This window comes from Mercenaria mercenaria, chromosome 9 (assembly GCF_021730395.1).
Source record: "Mercenaria mercenaria strain notata chromosome 9, MADL_Memer_1, whole genome shotgun sequence".
NCBI classification, from domain to species: Eukaryota; Metazoa; Mollusca; class Bivalvia; order Venerida; family Veneridae; genus Mercenaria; species Mercenaria mercenaria.
Genome location: NC_069369.1, coordinates 41,018,057 through 41,037,417, shown reverse-complemented (window position 1 = coordinate 41,037,417; position 19,361 = coordinate 41,018,057).

Below are 19,361 nucleotides of genomic sequence, written 5' to 3'. Positions count from 1 at the left end.
AATTTAGACAAATATGGCTCATTTTCGTAAAAAAAATATCTTATTTTAACATTTTAATTGGTAATAAGGCGTTATTACATTTTGAAATTGCTCAATTATCTATAGATTAAAGCTTAATTATAATAATGACGGCATTCTTAGATGTTTTCAGGCATATCATTGAATGGGGTCAAAATGTCCAAGGAGTTGGGGTTGAAATGTCTTGGGGTCGAATTGGGGTTGAAATGTCTTGCTAGCGACTTTTAGCCCGAAAATTGTTGCTTACCAAGTAACTGAATCAGACTATGATACAATATTGAGCAGATCATCACGTCAATATTTGGTGGTGGGGGGGGGGGGGGGGGGGGGGGGAAAGAGTCATTGTCGTAGTCTTGTTTTACAGTCAGTAACTAATTTGTGTGGTTTAAACTTTCAAGTCTGTCCACTCTAAGTATGTAGATTGTTTGCATTTTTTTCGACCTCTCTTAATCTTTCAGTTTATCTCTGTTAGCTGAATTCTAAAGTACTAAAGGGTAAAAAGATAACTGCTGCAACCTGTTAAAAATTATACAGGTGGTCCAAATCTCTTTGCTGTAGCTTCAAAAACAAGAAAGTAGGTCAGTAGGTCCATTTTTAGCTTGTGTATGACCCACAAAAGGGACCAAACGTCTCCATTTGAACAGTATTAGGAGGAGACCTTACAATGATGCTTCAAATCAAGTTTGATGAATATCCCTTCCGTGGTTAATCAGAAGTCGTTTAAAGGTATTTCTATTTAGCTGTAGTGACCCCTTAAAGGTGTCAAGTGTCCCCATTTGAACAAATTTGACATAAGACCTTTTCATAATGTTTCAGACCAAGTTTGATGAAGATCCATCAAGTGGTTCTTTAGTCACTTTAAGGCTTTTCTGTTTTAGCTTTAGTGGCCTCTACAAGGGGCCAAGCGCCCCCATTTAAAGAAATTTAGGAGAGGGCCTTATAACGATGCTCAAGACCAAATTTGATAATTATCCATCAAGCAGTTCATGAGAAGTCGTATAAAGGTACTTCTGTTTTTAGCTCTAGCAGCCCCTTAAAGGGACAAAGTGCCCCTAATTGATCAAAGTGAGTAAAGGACCTTATAATGATGCTACAAATCAAGTTTGATCAAGATCCATCAAGCAATTCATGAGAAGACGTCATTAACAGTTTTTAGCAGCCCCAAAAAGGGGCCAAGTGCCCCCATTTTAACAAATTTGTGCTAGAACCTTTTATTAATGCTATAGACCAAGTCTGATGAAGTTACATCCAGCAGTTCATTAGAAGAAGTTGTTTAAAAGGTAATTCTGATTTTTAGCTCCAGTGGCCACCATTTGAATAAATTTGAGAGAGGACCTTATAATGATGAAGATTTGATGAAGATCCATTGATAGGTTCATGAGAAGAAATCGTTAAAATGTATTTTTATTTTTTGCTTTAGTAACCTGTAAAAGGACAGGCTGTCCCCATTTTAATTAATTTACATATAATGATTTTACAAAGTTTGATGAAGATCCATCCAGTGGTTCATTAGAAGAAACCCTTTAAATGTAGTTCTGCTCTTAGCTCTACCGGCCCCTTGAAGAGGCCAAGTACACCATTTGAGCAAAATATGGAGAGGACTTTATAATGATGTACCGACGAAGTTTGATGAAGATCCATCAAGCGATTCATGAGAAGTTGTTTAAAGGTGAGATACCATCCCAACCCCTTTCGAAATGTTCTTACTTCAACGGGTCTGTGACAGAATAATTATCTCACATAACTTTTAAAAATGAACTATTTGTTAAGTACACTTATAAAAGTACCGTTCTGGTTTAACACAAAGATCATTGTATCTGCATAATGACGAGCTTAACACTGTCGTTATTTCATAATGACGTACACATTCTAACCAAGTTTTATGTGGATGTGGTGGCTATTTCTGGTGAAAAATGTGGCTCTGCAGTATCAACAAGGTTATTCCATGTTTTCGCTTACTGTCTTAGTTTCAGCAGTCAGATTCTACTCCGGAAAAGACACGAGAATGTCAGATTGGGTTCAACCAATGAAGGTCTAGTGAAAATGAGATTTCTAGGGGTAATAATGACTTTTCTTCCTATGTTTTGTCTTAGTAATCTAGTTTTGACACCCGTGTCAAGCTTAAATATTTGGCATATAGCATTGTGAAAATGGGCCTAAGTTGCTCAACTGAAGAGGACCTTAAGGCCTATGCTATTTTGAAATTCTGAATTAGGTGGGTAGGGTACATGATATTATTTCTGAGGAATTTCAAAGTTACTGTAAAACAAATTTTTTTCCAATGTGACAATACATTAAAACCATGCAGTGCTGAACTCTTACTTTTATTAAAAGACTAAAGTGGGAAAAGTTATCAGTATGTTAGGGTCACAATTTTCGGTGTGAGTGTTCTATATCATCAAGCATAAATGCGAAAAAGTATAACATACATGATAAAGCTGAACTATCCGTGTAAATGAGCTGAGAGCTATTTTTCTATTTTCATTTATTACTTTTCTAAAAAAACACATTACAATTAACCAGGTGTCGGTAAAATTTTTCATTTTTGTGCGAGAAGGGCCTGAGCGCTTACGTAGTGCGCATTTACAGCGAGTGTACTGCTCAGATTAATATATATATTTAACTTTATCATAAGCCCGTAAAGTGCACCAAAAGAAATAGCATTATTAATTTTGTAATATTTATTTACAAGCGTATGTCTGACAAATGACATCGAGAATTCTAACTGGCCTTTTAGAAAGCTGTATTTTCAAGTTCCTGATATTTTCCACTTTGGTTAAAAAAGCATTTTTACAATACATTTGTGTAACTGACAACAGAAGGAATATCACGGTAATAAAACTACGCTTGACCTAGAGAATGCTACAACCTACTAAACTTCAAAGTTTAAGTTTAAAATTATATTAAAGATTTTTGCTTTAAAAGGAATGGCAACATTGTTCTAATGTTAAAGGGAAAGGCAATCTTGTTTTGATGTTAATTTCATCTGCTTGATGATGACTTTCATATAAAATTAACTTAATTTCAAGCTTTCTTTACCCTTTAATTAAAGGTGAAAAATAAACTAGAACTCTACGATAAAAATCGAATAGATCGTTTCGGAAATGTTAGAGAGTGAGAAAGCAAACATATCGTACGTATTATTTAGCTTGGATGATTTTGCACTGGGATCATGGGACTCGTTCCGAAAAGGCCGGTTCGTCAGCCGCGAGCTAGTTAAATGAATGATTAAAGACTCTATCCGCATTGCGCCTGGCATAGTGGTAGGAGTTGGGAGTGTCATAAGCCAAATTGGTAAGCCCTTTCAATAGGGGTGACACTATAATAAACAAGACCTTTACCTTTATACAGAAGGGATATGTTTGTTATACATATAACATCAAAGCATTAACCCCTCGTGAAAATATTATGTATGTGGCGTTCACTGTTGATGTATAATTGTAATATTATATTTTGACGTTACACTGAAACAAACAAATACCCTTTTTGCATATTCATTTAAATAAAAATATAAACAAACAAACAACCATCGATAAGTCAGCTGGTGGCTTCCTTACGTGAAGAATTTTTGCACCTCAAGTAAGGTGTTGCAAGGAATCCGAACTAAGCGACCTCGGCCATCCGGTCATGGAGGCATCTATAGAAGTAACGTTAGAAGTATTTACCATTATGAAATATTCACGCTGATTTTCATATCCTGTAAATTGAACAATTATGTCTACGTTTCTCTTTTGCAAGTATTAAACTTATATATTCATTTAAATTTCGTTAACATAATGATACTCTCAATGGTATTTACCGTCAGAAATTACAAATGGTTTGTCGAATACACCATACTTTTAATTACAAAAGTTTACACACCATGAGGGTCGGAAAGCACGAAATTTACGTTCTTGAACGTATATATGAATCGTCATGCTTGAAATGTAAATAAAGGAATAAAAGTAAATTTCACATGATCGTGGAAAAGATCGAACTGTGATTGTCAATGTTCCCGATATGGAATATATATGAATGTATAAACACGAGCCGTTTCATCTTACGGGACTTACAGGAACACAGTAAGCGATTGTTTATTTATTGTATTTATGTTCTAGTAACCTTTGACACTGATTTCGAGGACAAGCCAGATTTGTGACACAAACATGTATGTTGTTGGGCTGGAAAAAGATAGGTCCAAAATTTAAACTAAAAGCTATATTGTTAACTAGCTTTTCCTTTGATTTGACCCGTTGACCTAGTTTTTGACCCCACATGTCCCATATTCGAACTTGACCTGAAGATTATCAAGATTAACATTCTGACCAAGTTTCATGAAGATACAGTCATAAATGTGGCCTCTACAGTGTTAACAAGCTTTTCCTTTGATTTGACCTGGTGACCTAGTTTTTGACCCCACCTGACCAAGATTTAAACTTGACCTAAAGACCATCAACATTAACATTCTGACCAAGTTTCATTAAGAAACGGTCATAATTGTGGCTTATACAGTGTTAACTAGCTTTTCCTTTGATTTGACCTGGTGACCTAGTTTTTGACCCCATCTGACCCGGATTTTAATTTAACCTAAAGATCATCAAGATTAACATTCCGAACAAGTTTTATTAAGATATGGTCATAAATGTGACCTCTACTAGCTCTTCCTTTGATTTGACCTGGTGACCTAGTTTTTGACCACATGATCCGGATTCAACCTTGACCTAAAGATCATCAAGATTAACATTCAGACTAAGTTTCATGAAAATAGAGTCATAAATAAGGCCTCTAGAGTGTTAACAAGCTTTTCCTTTGATTTGACCAAGTGACCTAGTTTTTGACCCCACCTGACCAAGATTTAAAACTGACCTAAAGCTCATTAAGATTAACATTCTGACAAAGTTTCATTAAGATACGGTCATAAATGTGACCTCTACTAGCTTTTCCTTTGATTTGACCTGGTGACCTAGTTTTTGACCCAACATGACCCAGATTCAAACTGGACCTAAAGATCACCAAGATTAACATTCTGACTAGGTTTCATGAAGATACAGTCATAAATGTGGCCCAAACAGTGTTAACAATATTTTCCTTTGATTTGACCTGGTGACCTGTTTTTGACCCCAGATGACCCAATATCAAACTCGTCCAAGATTTTATTGAGGGTAACATTCTGACCAACATTCATTAAGATTGGGCCAAAACTGTGACCTCTAGAGTGTTAAGATACAGTCCTAAATGTGGCCTCTAGAGTGTTAACAAGTTTTTCCTTTGATTTGACCTGGTGACCTAGTTTTTGAACCCAGATGACCCAATATCGAATTCATCCAAGATTTTATTGAGGGTAACATTCTGACCAAGTTTCTTTAAGATTGGGCCAAAATTGTGACCTTTAGAGTGTTCACAGGCTTTTCCTTTGATTTGACCTGGTGACCTAGTTTTTGACCCCAGATGACCCAATATCGAACTCGTCCAATATTTTACTGAGGGTGACAATCTGACTAAGTTTCATTAAGATTGGGCCAAAATTGTGACCTCTAGAGTGTTAACAGTCAAATTGTTGAGGACGGACGGACGGACGACGGACACAGGGCGATCACAAAAGCTCACCTTGAGCACTTTGTGCTCAGGTGAGCTAAAAAGTGATGCTTTATTTAGATTAGAGAGTGAATCGCACTGTACACTGTGAATCGCACTGTACAATAAGGAATTCTAAGGTAATACTCGTTTTATGAAAAAAACATGACGGACATATTTTTGAAAACAAGAGGGCCACGATGGCCCTATATCGCTCGCCTGTTATCATTGCACTTGAGGACAAGAAGGTCCTCAGAAAAAATAATTAAGTCCAAAGGACAGGAACAACAAAGGAAAGAAATTTAACCAAAAAGAAAAACAAAATTCTTACAAGGTACAGATATGTCAAAATACACCTAAACATTGGAGGTACCATCCATGTTGTACCACAGAAAAGTGGTCTCGGTTTTTCTCTACGGCCAATAATAAACAAGAGGACCATGATGGTCCTGAATCGCCTATCCCCACATGAACTGAGTATGACGTCGTTTATTCTGACCAATTTTCATGAAGATCCACTGAAAAAATATGGCCTCTATAGATTTTAATAATTTTAGACCTACTGACCTAGTTTTTGACCGCAGTTGACCCAGTTTCAAACTTGACCTAGATATCATCAAGATGAACATTCAGACCAACTTTCATAAAGATCCCATGAAAAGTATGACCTCTAGAGAGGTCACAAGGTATTTCTATTATTTGACATAATGACCTAGTTTTTGAAGGCATGTGACCCAGTTTTGTACTTGACCTAGATATCATCAAGGTGAACATTCTCACCAATTTTCATGAAGATCTCATGAAAAATATTGCCTCCAGAGAGGTTACAAGGTTTTTCTATTTTTAGACCTTTTGACCTAGTTTTTGACCGCATGTGACCCAGTTTTGAACTTGACCTAGATATCATCAAGGTGAACATTCTGACCAATTTTCATGAAGATCCATTGAAAAATATGGCCTCTAGAGAGGTCCAAAGGGTTTTCTATGTTTAGACCTAGAGACGTAGTTTTTCACCACAGTTGACCCGGTTTCAAACTTGACCTAGACATCATCAGTATGAATATTCAGACCAACTTTCATACAGATCCCATGAAAAATATGGCCTCTAGAATGGTCACAAGGTTTTTCTATTATTTGACCTTGTGACCTAGTTTTTGACCGCATGTGACCCAGTTTTGAATTTGACCTAGATATCATCAAGGTGAACATTCTGACCAATTTTCATGCAGATCCCATGAAAAATATGGCCTCTACAGAGGTCACAAGGTTTTTCTATTATTTGACCTAGTGACCTAGTTTTTGACCGCACGTGACCCAGTTTTGAACTTGACCTAGATATCATCAAGATGAAAATTCTAAGCAATTTTCATGCAGATCCCATGAAAAATGTGACCTCTAAAGAGGTCACAAAGTTTTTCTATTATTTGACCTAATGACCTAGTTTTGGACCACACATGACCCAGTTTCAAACTTAATCTAGATATCATCCAGTTGAACATTCTAATTTTCATGCAGATCCCATGAAAAAAATGGCCTCTAGAGAGGTCACAAGGTTTTTCTATTTTTAGACCTACTGACCTAGTTTTGGACCGCACATGATCCAGTTTCAAAATTTAACTAGATATCATCAAGATGAACATTCTGACCAAATTTCATGAAGCTCTCATGAAAAATATGGCCTCTAGAGAGGTCACAAGGTTTTTTCATTATTTGACCTACTGACCTATTTTTTGAGGACACGTGACCCACTTTCGAACTTGACCTAGATATCATCAAGGTGAACAATCTAATCAATTTTTATGAAGATTCATTCACAAGTATCGCCTTTAGAGAGGTCACAAGGTTTTTCTATTTTTATACCTACTGACCTAGTTTTTGAGGAACATGACCCAGTTTCGAACTTGACCTAGATATCATCAAGATGAACATTCAGACCAACTTTCATACAGATCCCATGAATAATATGGCCTTTAGAGAGGTCACAAGGTTTTTCTATTATTTGACGGCACTTGACCCAGTTTCGAACTTGACCTAGATATCATCAAGGTGAACATTCTGACCAATTTTCATGAAGATCTTGTGAAATATATATGGCCTCTAGAGAGGTTACAAGGTTTTTCTATTTTAGACCTACTGACCTAGTGTTTGACCGCACGTGACCCAGTTTCGAACTTGACCTAGATATCATCAAGGTGAACATTCTGACCAATTTTCATAAAGATACCATGAAAAATGTGACCTCTAGAGTGGTCACAAGCAAAAGTTTACGCAGGCACGCATGCACGCACGTACAGATGGACGACGGTCGCTGCGCGATCACAAAAGCTCACCTTGTCACTTTGTGACAGGTGAGCTAAAAATCAGATGAGCTAAAAATCAATTGCAAACATTTTTAGCTCACCTGTTACAAAGTGACAAGGTGAGCTTTTGTGATCGCGCGGTGTCCGTCGTCCGTGCGTGCGTCCGTAAACTTTTAAACATTTTTTGTGGGATCTTTATGAAGGTTGGTCAGAATGTTCATCTTGATGATATCTAGGTCAAGTTCGAAACTGGGTCATGTACCGTCAAAAACTAGGTCAGTAGGTCTAAAAATAGAAAAACCTTGTGACCTCTCTAGAGGCCATATATTTCATAAGATTTTCATGAAAGTTGGTCAGAATGTTCATCTTGATGATATCTAGGTCAAGTTCGAAACTGGGTCACGTGCCGTCAAAAACTAGGTCAGTACGTCTAAAAATAGAAAAACCTTGTGACCTCTCTAGAGGCCATATATTTCAAAGATCTTCATGAAAATTGGTCAGAACGTTCACCTTGATGATATCTAGGTCAAGTTCGAAACTGGGTCACGTGCCGTCAAAAACTAGGTCAGTAGGTCAAATAATAGAAAAACGTTGTGACCTCTCTAAAGGCCATATTTTTCATGGGATCTGTATGAATATTGGTCTGAATGTTCATCTTGATGATATCTAGGTGAAGTTCGAAACTGGGTCACGTGCGGTCAAAAACTAGGTCAGTAGGTCTAAAAATAGAAAAACCTTGTGACCTCTCTAGAGGCCATATATTTCATGAGATCTTCTTGAAAATTGGTCAGAATGTTCAACTTGATGATATCTAGTTTAAGTTCGAAAGTGGGTCATGTGCCATCAAAAATTAGGTCAGTAGGTCAAATAATAGAAAAACCTTGTGACCTCTCTAAAGGCCATACTTTTCATGAGATCTGTATGAAAGATGCTCTGAGTGTTCGTCTTGATGATATCTAGGTCAAGTTCGAAAATGAGTCATGTGCGGTCAAAAACTAGGTCAGTAGGTATAAGATAGAAAAACATTGTGACCTCTCAGAGGCCATACTTGTGAATGGATCTCCATAAAAATTAGTCAGAATGTTCATCTTGATGATATGTAGGTCAAGTTCAAAAGTGGGTCACGTGCCATCAAAAAGTAGGTCAGTAGGTCAAATAATGAAAAAACGTTGTGATCTCTCTAGAGGCCATACCTTTTAATGGATCTTCATGAAAATTGGTCAGAATGTTCACCTTGATGATATCTAGGTCAAGTTTGAAACTGGGTCACGTGCCATAAAAAACTAGGTCAGTAGGTCAAATAATAAATAACCTTGTGACCTCTATAGAGGCCATAGTTTTCATGGGATCTGTATGAAAGTTTGTCTGAATGTTCATCTTGATGATATCTAGGTCAACTTTGAAACTGGGTCAACTGCGGTCAAAAACTAGGTCAGATATCTAGGTAAAATTCAAAACAGGGTCACGTACCTTCGAAAACTAGGTCAATAGGTCAAATAATAGAAAAACCTTGTGACCTCTCTAGAGACCATATTTTTCAATGGATCTTCATGAAAATTGGTCAGAATTTTTATCTTGATAATATCTAGGTCAAGTTCAAAACTGGGTCACATGAGCTCAAAAACTAGGTCACTATGTCAAATAATAGAAAAAACATCATACTCAAAACTGGGTCATGTGGGAAGAGGTGAGCGATTCAGGACCATCATGGTCCTCTTGTTTATTAAGCTATCCATCAAAAAATGTTTACCCTACCCACTTGAAACAAACCTGCGTTCGTAGACATGCCGGACCGAACAAAATTTTCCTGGACCAAACATTAAATATGAAATAAACAGGAATCTTGCTTCCTTTTATCAGTATGCAGCTGTTGATATATTTTTCTTGTATTCAGTCTGTTCTACATTGCTTTGGAATCAAAAATCCAAACAAGAGGACCATGATGGTCCTGAATCACTTACTTATTCCCACATGACCCAGTTTTGAGTATGTCGTCGTTTTTTCTATTATTTGACATAGTGACCTAGTTTTTGAGGTTTTTCTATTTTTATACCTACTGGCCTAGTTTTTGACCGCATGTCATCCAGTTTCGAAACTGACCTAGATATCATCAAGGTGAACATTCAGATCAATTTTCATGAAGATCCATTGAAAAATACGGCCTCTAGAGAGGTCATTTTTTTTTCTAATTTTAGACCTACTGACCTAGTTTTTGACCGCAGTTTCAAACTTGACATAGATATCATCAAGATGAACACTCAGACCAACTTTCATACAGATCCCATGAAAAGTATGGCCTCTAGAGAGGTCACAAGGTTTATTTATTATTTGACATACTGACCTAGTTTTTTAAGGCACGTGACCCAGTTTCAAACTTGACCTAGATATCATCAAGGTGAACATACTGACCAATTTTCATGAAGATCCATTCAAGGGTATGGCCTCTAGAGAGGTCAGAAGGTTTTTCTATTTTAAAACCTACTGACCTAGTTTTTGATCGCAGTTGACCCAGTTTCAAACTTGACCTATATATCATCAAGATAAACATTCAGACCAACTTTCATACAGTTCCGATGAAAAATATGGCCCTTAGAGAGGTCACAAGGTTTTTTCATTATTTGATCTACTGATCTACTTTTTGATGGCACGTGACCCAGTTTCGAACTTGACCTAGATATCATCAAGATGAACAATCTGACCAATTTTTATGGAGATCCATTCATAAGTATGGCCTCTAGAGAGGTCGCAAGGTTTTTCTATTTTTAGACCTACTGACCTAGTTTTTGACCGCACATGACCCAGTTTCGAATTTGACTTAGATATCATCAAGATGAACAATCAGATCAACTTTCATATAGATCCCATGAAAAATATGGCCTTTACAGAGGTCACAAGGTTTTTCTATTATTTGACCTACTGACCTAGTTTTTGATGGCATGTGACCCACTTTCGAACTCGACCTAGATATCATCAAGGTGAACATTCTCACCAATTTTCATGAAGATCTCATGAAATATTTGGCCTCTAGAGAGGTCACAAGGTTTTTCTATTTTTAGACCTACTGACCTAGTTTTTGAGGGCACGTGACCCAGTTTCGATCTTGATCTGGATATCATCAAAATGAACATTCAGACCAACTTTCATACAGATCCCATGAAAAATATGGCCTTTAAAGAGGTCACAACGTTTTTCTATTATTTGACCTACTGACCTAGTTTTTGAAGGCACGTGACCCAGTTTCGAACTTGATCTAGATATCATCAAGATGAACGACCAAATTTCATGAAGATCTTGTGAAATATATGGCCTCTAGAAAGGTCACAAGGTTTTTCTATTTTCAGACCTACTGACCTAGTTTTTAATGGCACGTGACCCAGTTTCGAACCTGACCTAGATATCATCAAGATGAATATTCTGACCAATTTTCATGAAGATCTTGTGAAATATATGGCCTCTAGAGAGGTCACAAGGTTTTCTATTTTTAGACCTACTGACCTAGTTTTTGAAGGCACGTGACCCAGTTTCGAACTTGACCTAGATATCATCAAGATGAACATTCTGACCAACTTTCATAAAGATCCCACAAAAAATGTGACCTCTAGAGTGGTCACAAGCAAAAGTTTACAGACGCACGGACGGACGACGCGCGATCACAAAAGCTCACCTTGTCACTTTGTGACAGGTGAGCTAAAAAGTTACTAAAAATAGGCTATTTATAGTAACGTAAAAGGGAAGTAATTCAAAATAAAATTATTGTAAGTTAACAAAAGAAGGATCTGCCAAATAAATCTGTTGACATAAATGAAATTTCAGATCAGTATCTTCATTAGTTACGGAGATATACCAATTTTAATTTGAAATAAAGGGAGGTAATTTGACATAAAGTCAGTCCATAGTTATCTACCCTGATTGGCTCAGTCCAGCTAATGACAATAATGAAATTTCAAATAAGTCCTGTAAGTACTTACCGATGTAAATCCATTTTGACTACAATCAGGGGAGGTAATCAGATATAAAATAACTCTGGAAACTACGATTATATCTGATTTGTCATAGAATCCAAGATTTATTGTTGTTGAAGATATTTTGGAAGTTTGTATCAAATAAAACCATAAATGAAGTCTCTATATGGCTGCAAAAGCCAAAATAGCAAATTTTAAGGGGCCATAACTCTGGAACCCATGATGGAATCTGGCCAGTTTAAGAAAGGAACCAAGATCTTGTGGTGATACAAGTTGTGTGCAAGTTTGGTTAAAATCAAATCATAAAATTTTAATGAAGTTGCTATTGTGCAGACAAGGTCAAAATAGCTAATTTTGGCCCTTTCAGGGGCCATAACTCTGGAACCCATTAGGGGATCTGGCCGGTTCAACAAAGGAACACAAGTTGTGTGCAAGTTTGATTAAATTCAAATCATAAATGAAGCTGCTCTTGTGCAGACAAGGGCAAAATAGCTAATTCTGGTTCTTTCAGGGGCCATAACTCTGGAACCCATAATGTAATCTGGCCAGTTCAAGAAAGGAACCAAGATCTTATGGTGATACAAGTTGTGTGCAAGTTTGGTTAAAAATTTGATTTTCACCAAACATAGTTAGAAGCAGTCAGATGGTTCAGGTGAGCGATTTAGGCCCATTTGGGTCTCTTGTTAGTTCTAGTTGTCCCTAAAAGAGGCCAATTGCTGCCATTTATATAAATTTGGAAGAGGACCGTATATTGATGCTACAGACCAAGTTTGATGAAGATCCACCAAGCGGTTCATGAGAAGAAGTCGTTTAAAGGTATTTCTATTTTTAGTTCTAGTGACCCCTAAAAGGGGCCAAGTGCCCCCATTTGAATAAACATGGGAGAGGACCTTATAATAATGCCACAAACCAAGAAGTTGTTTAAAGGTATTTCAAATTTGGCTCTTGCGGCCCCTAAAAGGGGCAAAGAGCCCCCATTTGAACAAATTTGGGAGAGGACATTATTATGATGCTACAGACCAAGTCTGATGAAGATCCATGAAGTGGTTCATGAGAAGAAGTCGATTAAAGCCATTTCTATTTTTCCTTCTAGTGGCCCCTATAAGGGGCCAAGTGCCCCCATTTGAACAAAATTGGAAGAGGACCTTATAATGATGCTATAAACCAAGTTTGATGAGGATCCTTCCAGCGGTTCATGAGAAGTAGTAGTTTAAAGGTGTTTCTAACTTTGGCTCTAGCGGACGCTATAAAGGGCCAAATGCCCCAATTTGAACAAACTTGGGAGAGGACCCTATAACGATGCTACAGACCAAGTTTGATGAAGATCCTTCAAGCAGATGAGAAGAAGCTTTTATTCTATTTTTTTCTATTTTTAGCTCTGGTGGCCCTTAAAAAGGGTCCAATGTGAACCATTTAAACAAACTTGATAGAGGTCCATGCCAGGATGCTTCTGACCAAGTTTGGTGTAATTCTGACCAGAAGTTTCAGAGGAGAAATAGCACCAACAGTTTCTGACAATGAGATTTTAAAGTTTCCACTATATAAATATAGAGAGAAGTGACCACGCCATGTTTTTATGAAGGATCGGAGTAACTTGAACAATCTTCATGCTGGGCCACCAAAGGAACACTTGTGTAAAATCATTCTAAAATTGGGTGTGCTGTTTCTGACAAGAAAAATGACCATGTTTTTGACAAATCGGAATAATCTTGGTAAAAGGTCACACAAGGACCATTTGTGTGAAATTATTTTAAAATAGGGCCAGCAGTTTCATACAAGATTTTTTTTTTAATTTCCACTATATACATATAGGGAAAAGTGACCACACCCTCTGGTGGCCATGTTTTAAGGAATCAGAATAGTTTGAATAATCTTGGTAGAGGGTCACACAAGGACCATTTGTGTGAATTAATTTTACAAGTGGCCCAAATGGGCCTAAGTCCCTCACCTGAATAAAACCTTAACCATCTGACCAGGGCTCCGGAAATTTTGATAACTCAATCGGTCCGAAACGAAAATTCTGACATCGGCGCTACCCCACCCACCGCATTCCCAATATTACATATTTGTAAAACTTGATAGGGTAAAGAAATAAGCATGTCATGCATTAACAAGAGGACCATGATGGTCCTGAATCGCTCACCTCTTCCCACATGATCCAGTTTTGAGTATGACGTCGTTTTTTCTATTATTTGACATAGTGACCTAGTTTTTGAGCTCATGTGACCCGGTTTTGAACTTGACCTAGATATTATCAAGATAAAAATTCTGACCAATTTTCATGAAGATCCATTGAAAAATATGGTCTCTAGAGAGGTCACAAGGTTTTTCTATTATTTGACCTATTGACCTAGTTTTTAAGGCAACCTGACCCAGTTTCAAACTTGACCTAGATATCATCAAGGTGAACATTCTGACCAATTTTCATGAAGATCCATTCAAGGGTATGGCCTCTAGAGATGTCACAAGGTTTTTCTATTTCAAGACCTACTGACCTAGTTTTTGATCGCAGTTGACCCAGTTTCAAACTTGACCTAGATATCATCAAGATAAACATTCAGACCAACTTTCATACAGATCCCATGAAAAATATGGCCTCTAGAGAGGTCACAACGTTTTTTCATTATTTGACCTACTGACCTCCTTTTTGATGGTACGTGACCCACTTTCGAACATGACCTAGATATCATCAAGATGAACATTCTGACCAATTTTTATGGAGATCAATTCACAAGTATGGCCTCTAGAGAGGTCACAAGGTTTTTCTATTTTTAGGCCTACTGACCTAGTTTTTGACCGCACATGACCCTGTTTCGAACTTGACCTAGATATCATCAAGGTGAACATTCAGACCAACTTTCATGAGATCCATTGAAAAATATGGCCTTTAGAGAGGTCACAAGGTTTTTCTATTATTTGACCTACTGACCTAGTTTTTGATGGCACATGACCCACTTTCGAACTTGACCTAGATATCATCAAGATGAACATTCAGACCAACTTTCATACAGATCCCATGGAAAATATGGCCTCTAGAGAGGTCACAAGGTTTTTCTATTTTTAGGCCTACTGACCTGTTTTTGACCGCACATGACCCTGTTTCGAACTTGACCTAGATATCATCAAGATGAACATTCAGACCAACTTTCATGAAGATCCATTGAAAAATATGGCCTTTAGAGAGGTCACAAGGTTTTTCTATTATTTGACCTACTGACCTAGTTTTTGATGGCACATGACCCACTTTCGAACTTGACCTAGATATCATCAAGATGAACATTCAGACCAACTTTCATACAGATCCCATGGAAAATATGGCCTCTAGAGAGGTCACAAGGTTTTTCTATTTTTAGACCTACTGACCTAGTTTTTGACCGCACGTGACCCAGTTTCGAACTTGACCTAGATATCATCAAGATGAACATACAGACAAACTTTCATACAGATCCCATAAAAAATATGGCCTTTAGAGAGGTCACAAGGTTTTTCTATTATTTGACCTACTGACCTAGTTTTTGATGGCACGTGACCCAGTTTCGAACTTGACCTAGATATCATCAAGGTGAACATTCTGACTAATTTTCATGAAGATCTTGTAAAATATATGGCCTCTAGAAAGGTCACAAGGTTTTTCTATTTTTAGACATTCTGACCTAGTTTTTGACTGCACGTGACCCAGTTTCGAACTTGACCTAGATATCATCAAGGTGAACATTCTGACCAATTTTCATGAAGATCTTGTGAAATATATGGCCTCTAGAGAGGTCACAAGGTTTTTCTATTTTTAGACCTCCTGACCTAGTTTTTGAAGGCACATGACCCAGTTTCGAACTTGACCTAGATATCATCAAGGTGAATATTCTGACCAATTTTCATGAAGATTTTATGAAATATATGGCCTCTAGAGAGGTCACAAGGTTTTTCTATTTTTAGATCTACTGACCTAGTTTTTGATCGCACGTGACCCAGTTTCGAACTAGACCTAGATATCATCAAGGTGAACATTCTGACCAATTTTCATGAAGATCCATTGAAAATTATGGCCTCTAGAGAGGTCACAAGGTTTTTCTATTTTTAGACCTACTGACCTAGTTTTGGATGGCACGTGACCCAGTTTCGAACTTGACCTAGAATTTACCAAGATGAACATTCTGACCCATTTTCATAAAGATCCCATGAAAAATGTGACCTCTAGAGTGGTCACAAGCAAAAGTTTACGGACGCACGGACGGACGACGGACACCGCGCGATCACAAAAGCTCACCTTGTCACTTTGTGACAGGTGAGCTAAAAATGAGTTACCAGTCACCGCGCGTTACCATACAATGAAGACAGTTATTCAGCGTTATGTGTGATCGTTACTTTGTTTAAATTTCGATGTTTTTCCGAGATAATAGGAGGCATTGACACCGTGTGCGTAACTAGTCTAAAAGCCAACGCATGTGACTTCGATACCATATACACGGCAGATACTTTGTGATGTTTCCTCATTTCTTTGACGGAATTCTATAAAATACAATGCGTCAAAGTGAGTTACACGACACATATTCTCTGCTAAACAGCCTCAGTATTTAAAGAATACTCTGCCGCGGACCGAATGTGTACGTTATTTGAACGCTGAGATCGAATTTCCTGCATGTATAGTACCAAAACGTCACGCGGGTTGGCCACGGATATTTCATTTCACTTACGTTGTACTTCACAATAAGCAACTACATTTTATAAAGTTATATGTTCTCTTCTGATGTAAACAAAATTTCATTTTGAAACGTTTTTTAAAAGACCGATTTGATAAACAGTGCCACTCTGGTTTTCTTTATCATTCGTGGTTGCCCGTCCATTTTTTTCTTTTTTGTACAGTCGGGTTGCAAAGACGATTTTCTGCATTTGTTTCAACTGGAGCCCCAACAAATGAATCATGTATTTTTTTCAAATCAAGTAATTATAAAAAATATTTTTATCGGTTTTCCGTGTGATGTCTCATTAAATCAAAGACCTATAATGTACAATTATAGCTCTTTGATTAAATGCAGCGACCATTTGTTTGTTACCGTGATCAAACATAGCCATTTGAAATAAACCATCCGTCGGATTCTAAATAAAAGAAGTGGATCCCCGTCGAAATGATTTGGATCCAGTCAGAAACGTTAGGAAACCAGTCAAAAATGTTTAATACACCGCAGTCGGCTGTCTGCAAACATTAAAGGATGTGCCGCGCGAGCACTGATTGCATCACGCGCTAATTACGGACCGATTATCAAAGTGACAATCAGACCGATTGACACGTTTATTGATTATCTGAAGGTGCGACCAACAATTTCCTACTTGGCAGGTGATTGTGTATTGAGATATCAGACCGAAATTTATTCTTTTCTCCATTTTTACCGGACCGATTTTTTTCGTTTTTTCACTTCACGAATCGGTCTGAAACAGGGCTTCGGAAATTTGCCGGTTTGTCGGTTTTGGACCGATTTTTGACTTTTCAGACCGATTCGTGAAGTGAAAAAACGAAAAAAATCGGTCCCGTAAAAATGGAGAAAAGTATCAATTTCGGTCTGATATCTCAATACACGATCACCTGCCAAGTAGGAAATTGTTGGTCGCACCTTCAGATAATCAATAAACGTGTCAATCGGTCTGATTGTCACTTTGATAATCGGTCCGTAATTAGCGCGTGACGCAATCAGTGCTCGCGCGGCACATCCTTTAATGTTTGCAGACAGCCGACTGCGGTGTATTAAACATTTTTGACTGGTTTCCTAACTGTTCTGACTGGATCCAAATCATTTCGACGGGGATCCACTTCTTTTATTTAGAATCCGACGGATGGTTTATTTCAAATGGCTATGTTTGATCACGGTAACAAACAAATGGTCGCTGCATTTAATCAAAGAGCTATAATTGTACATTACATTTATTTATTGATTGATTTAATGAGACATCACACGGAAAACCGATAAAAATAATTTTTATAATTACTTGATTTGAAAAAATTACATGATTCATTTGTTGGGGCTCCAGTTGAAACAAATGCAGAAAATCGTCTTTGCAACCCGACTGTACAAAAAAGAAAAAAATGGACGGGCAACCACGAATGATAAAGAAAACCGGCGTGGCACTGTTTATCAAATCGGTCTTTTAAAAAACGTTTCAAAATGAAATTTTGTTTACATCAGAAGAGAACATATAACTTTATAAAATGTAGTTGCTTATTGAAGTACAACGTAAGTGAAATGAAATATCCGTGGCCAACCCGCGTGACGTTTTGGTACTATACATGCAGGAAATTCGATCTCAGCGTTCAGAATAACGTACACATTCGGTCCGCGGCAGAGTATTCTTTAAATACTGAGGCTGTTTAGCAGAGAATATGTGTCGTGTAACTCACTTTGACGCATTGTATTTTATAGAATTCCGTCAAAGAATGAGGAAACATCACAAAGTATCTGCCGTGTATACGGTATCGAAGTCACGTGCGTTGGCTTTTAGACTAGTTACGCACACGGTGTCAATGCCTCGTATTATCTCGGAAAAACATCGAAATTTAAACAAAGTAACGATCACACATAACACTGAATAACTGTCTTCATTGTATGGTAACGCGCGGTGACTGGTAACTCAGTTTTAATGCCTGACATGCTTATTTCTTTACCCTATCACGTTTTACAAAATATGTAATATTGGGAATGCGGTGGGTGGGGTAGCGCCGATGTCAGGATTTTCGTTTCGGACCGATTGAGTTATCAAAATTTCCGGAGCCCTGGTCTGAAAAGTCAAAAATCGGTCCAAAACAGACAAACCGGCAAATTTCCGAAGCCCTGCATCTGACTGCTTTTTACTAGGTTTGGTGAAAATCCATTAAGCTGTTCATTAAAACAAAAGATATCTAGAAGTTTTCTCTATATTTTGCTGTCACGCACAAAAAACGCATAACCATCAGAAGAAATTATTCAAAGGTAATTCTATTTTAACTCTACAGTGGCCCCTAAAAAGGCTCAAGTGGCCCAACTTGAACAAACTTGGGAGAGGACCTTATAATCATGCTACAGACCAAGTTTGATGAAGATCCATCTAGTGGTTCATGAGAAGTCATTGAAAGGTATTTCTAATTTTAGCTATAATGATGCTACAAAGTTTGATGTAGATCCATCAAGCAGTTCATGAGAAGGTTCTTGAAAGGTTTTTCTATTTTAAGCTCTGGCAGCCCCTAAAAGGTGAACCATTCGAACAAACTTTATAGAGGTTCATGCCAGTATGCTACTGACCAAGTTTGGTGTAATTCTGACCAGTAGTTTCAGAGGAGGAGATGTTTTAGTAAAACTGTTGACTCAGGAAGCTGCACTATCCACCTATATCAACAGCTCACCCTGAACAAAGTTTAAGTGAGCTAAAAATTAGGCCTTCATTATTATGTATACAGTGGAAAATCTTCTTGTACGAATTTTTAGAATTTGAACAATCTTGGTAGCGGACCATTTCTATTAAATTGTTCAGAAATCAGACTAGAGGTTTAGAAGATGTTGTTCGA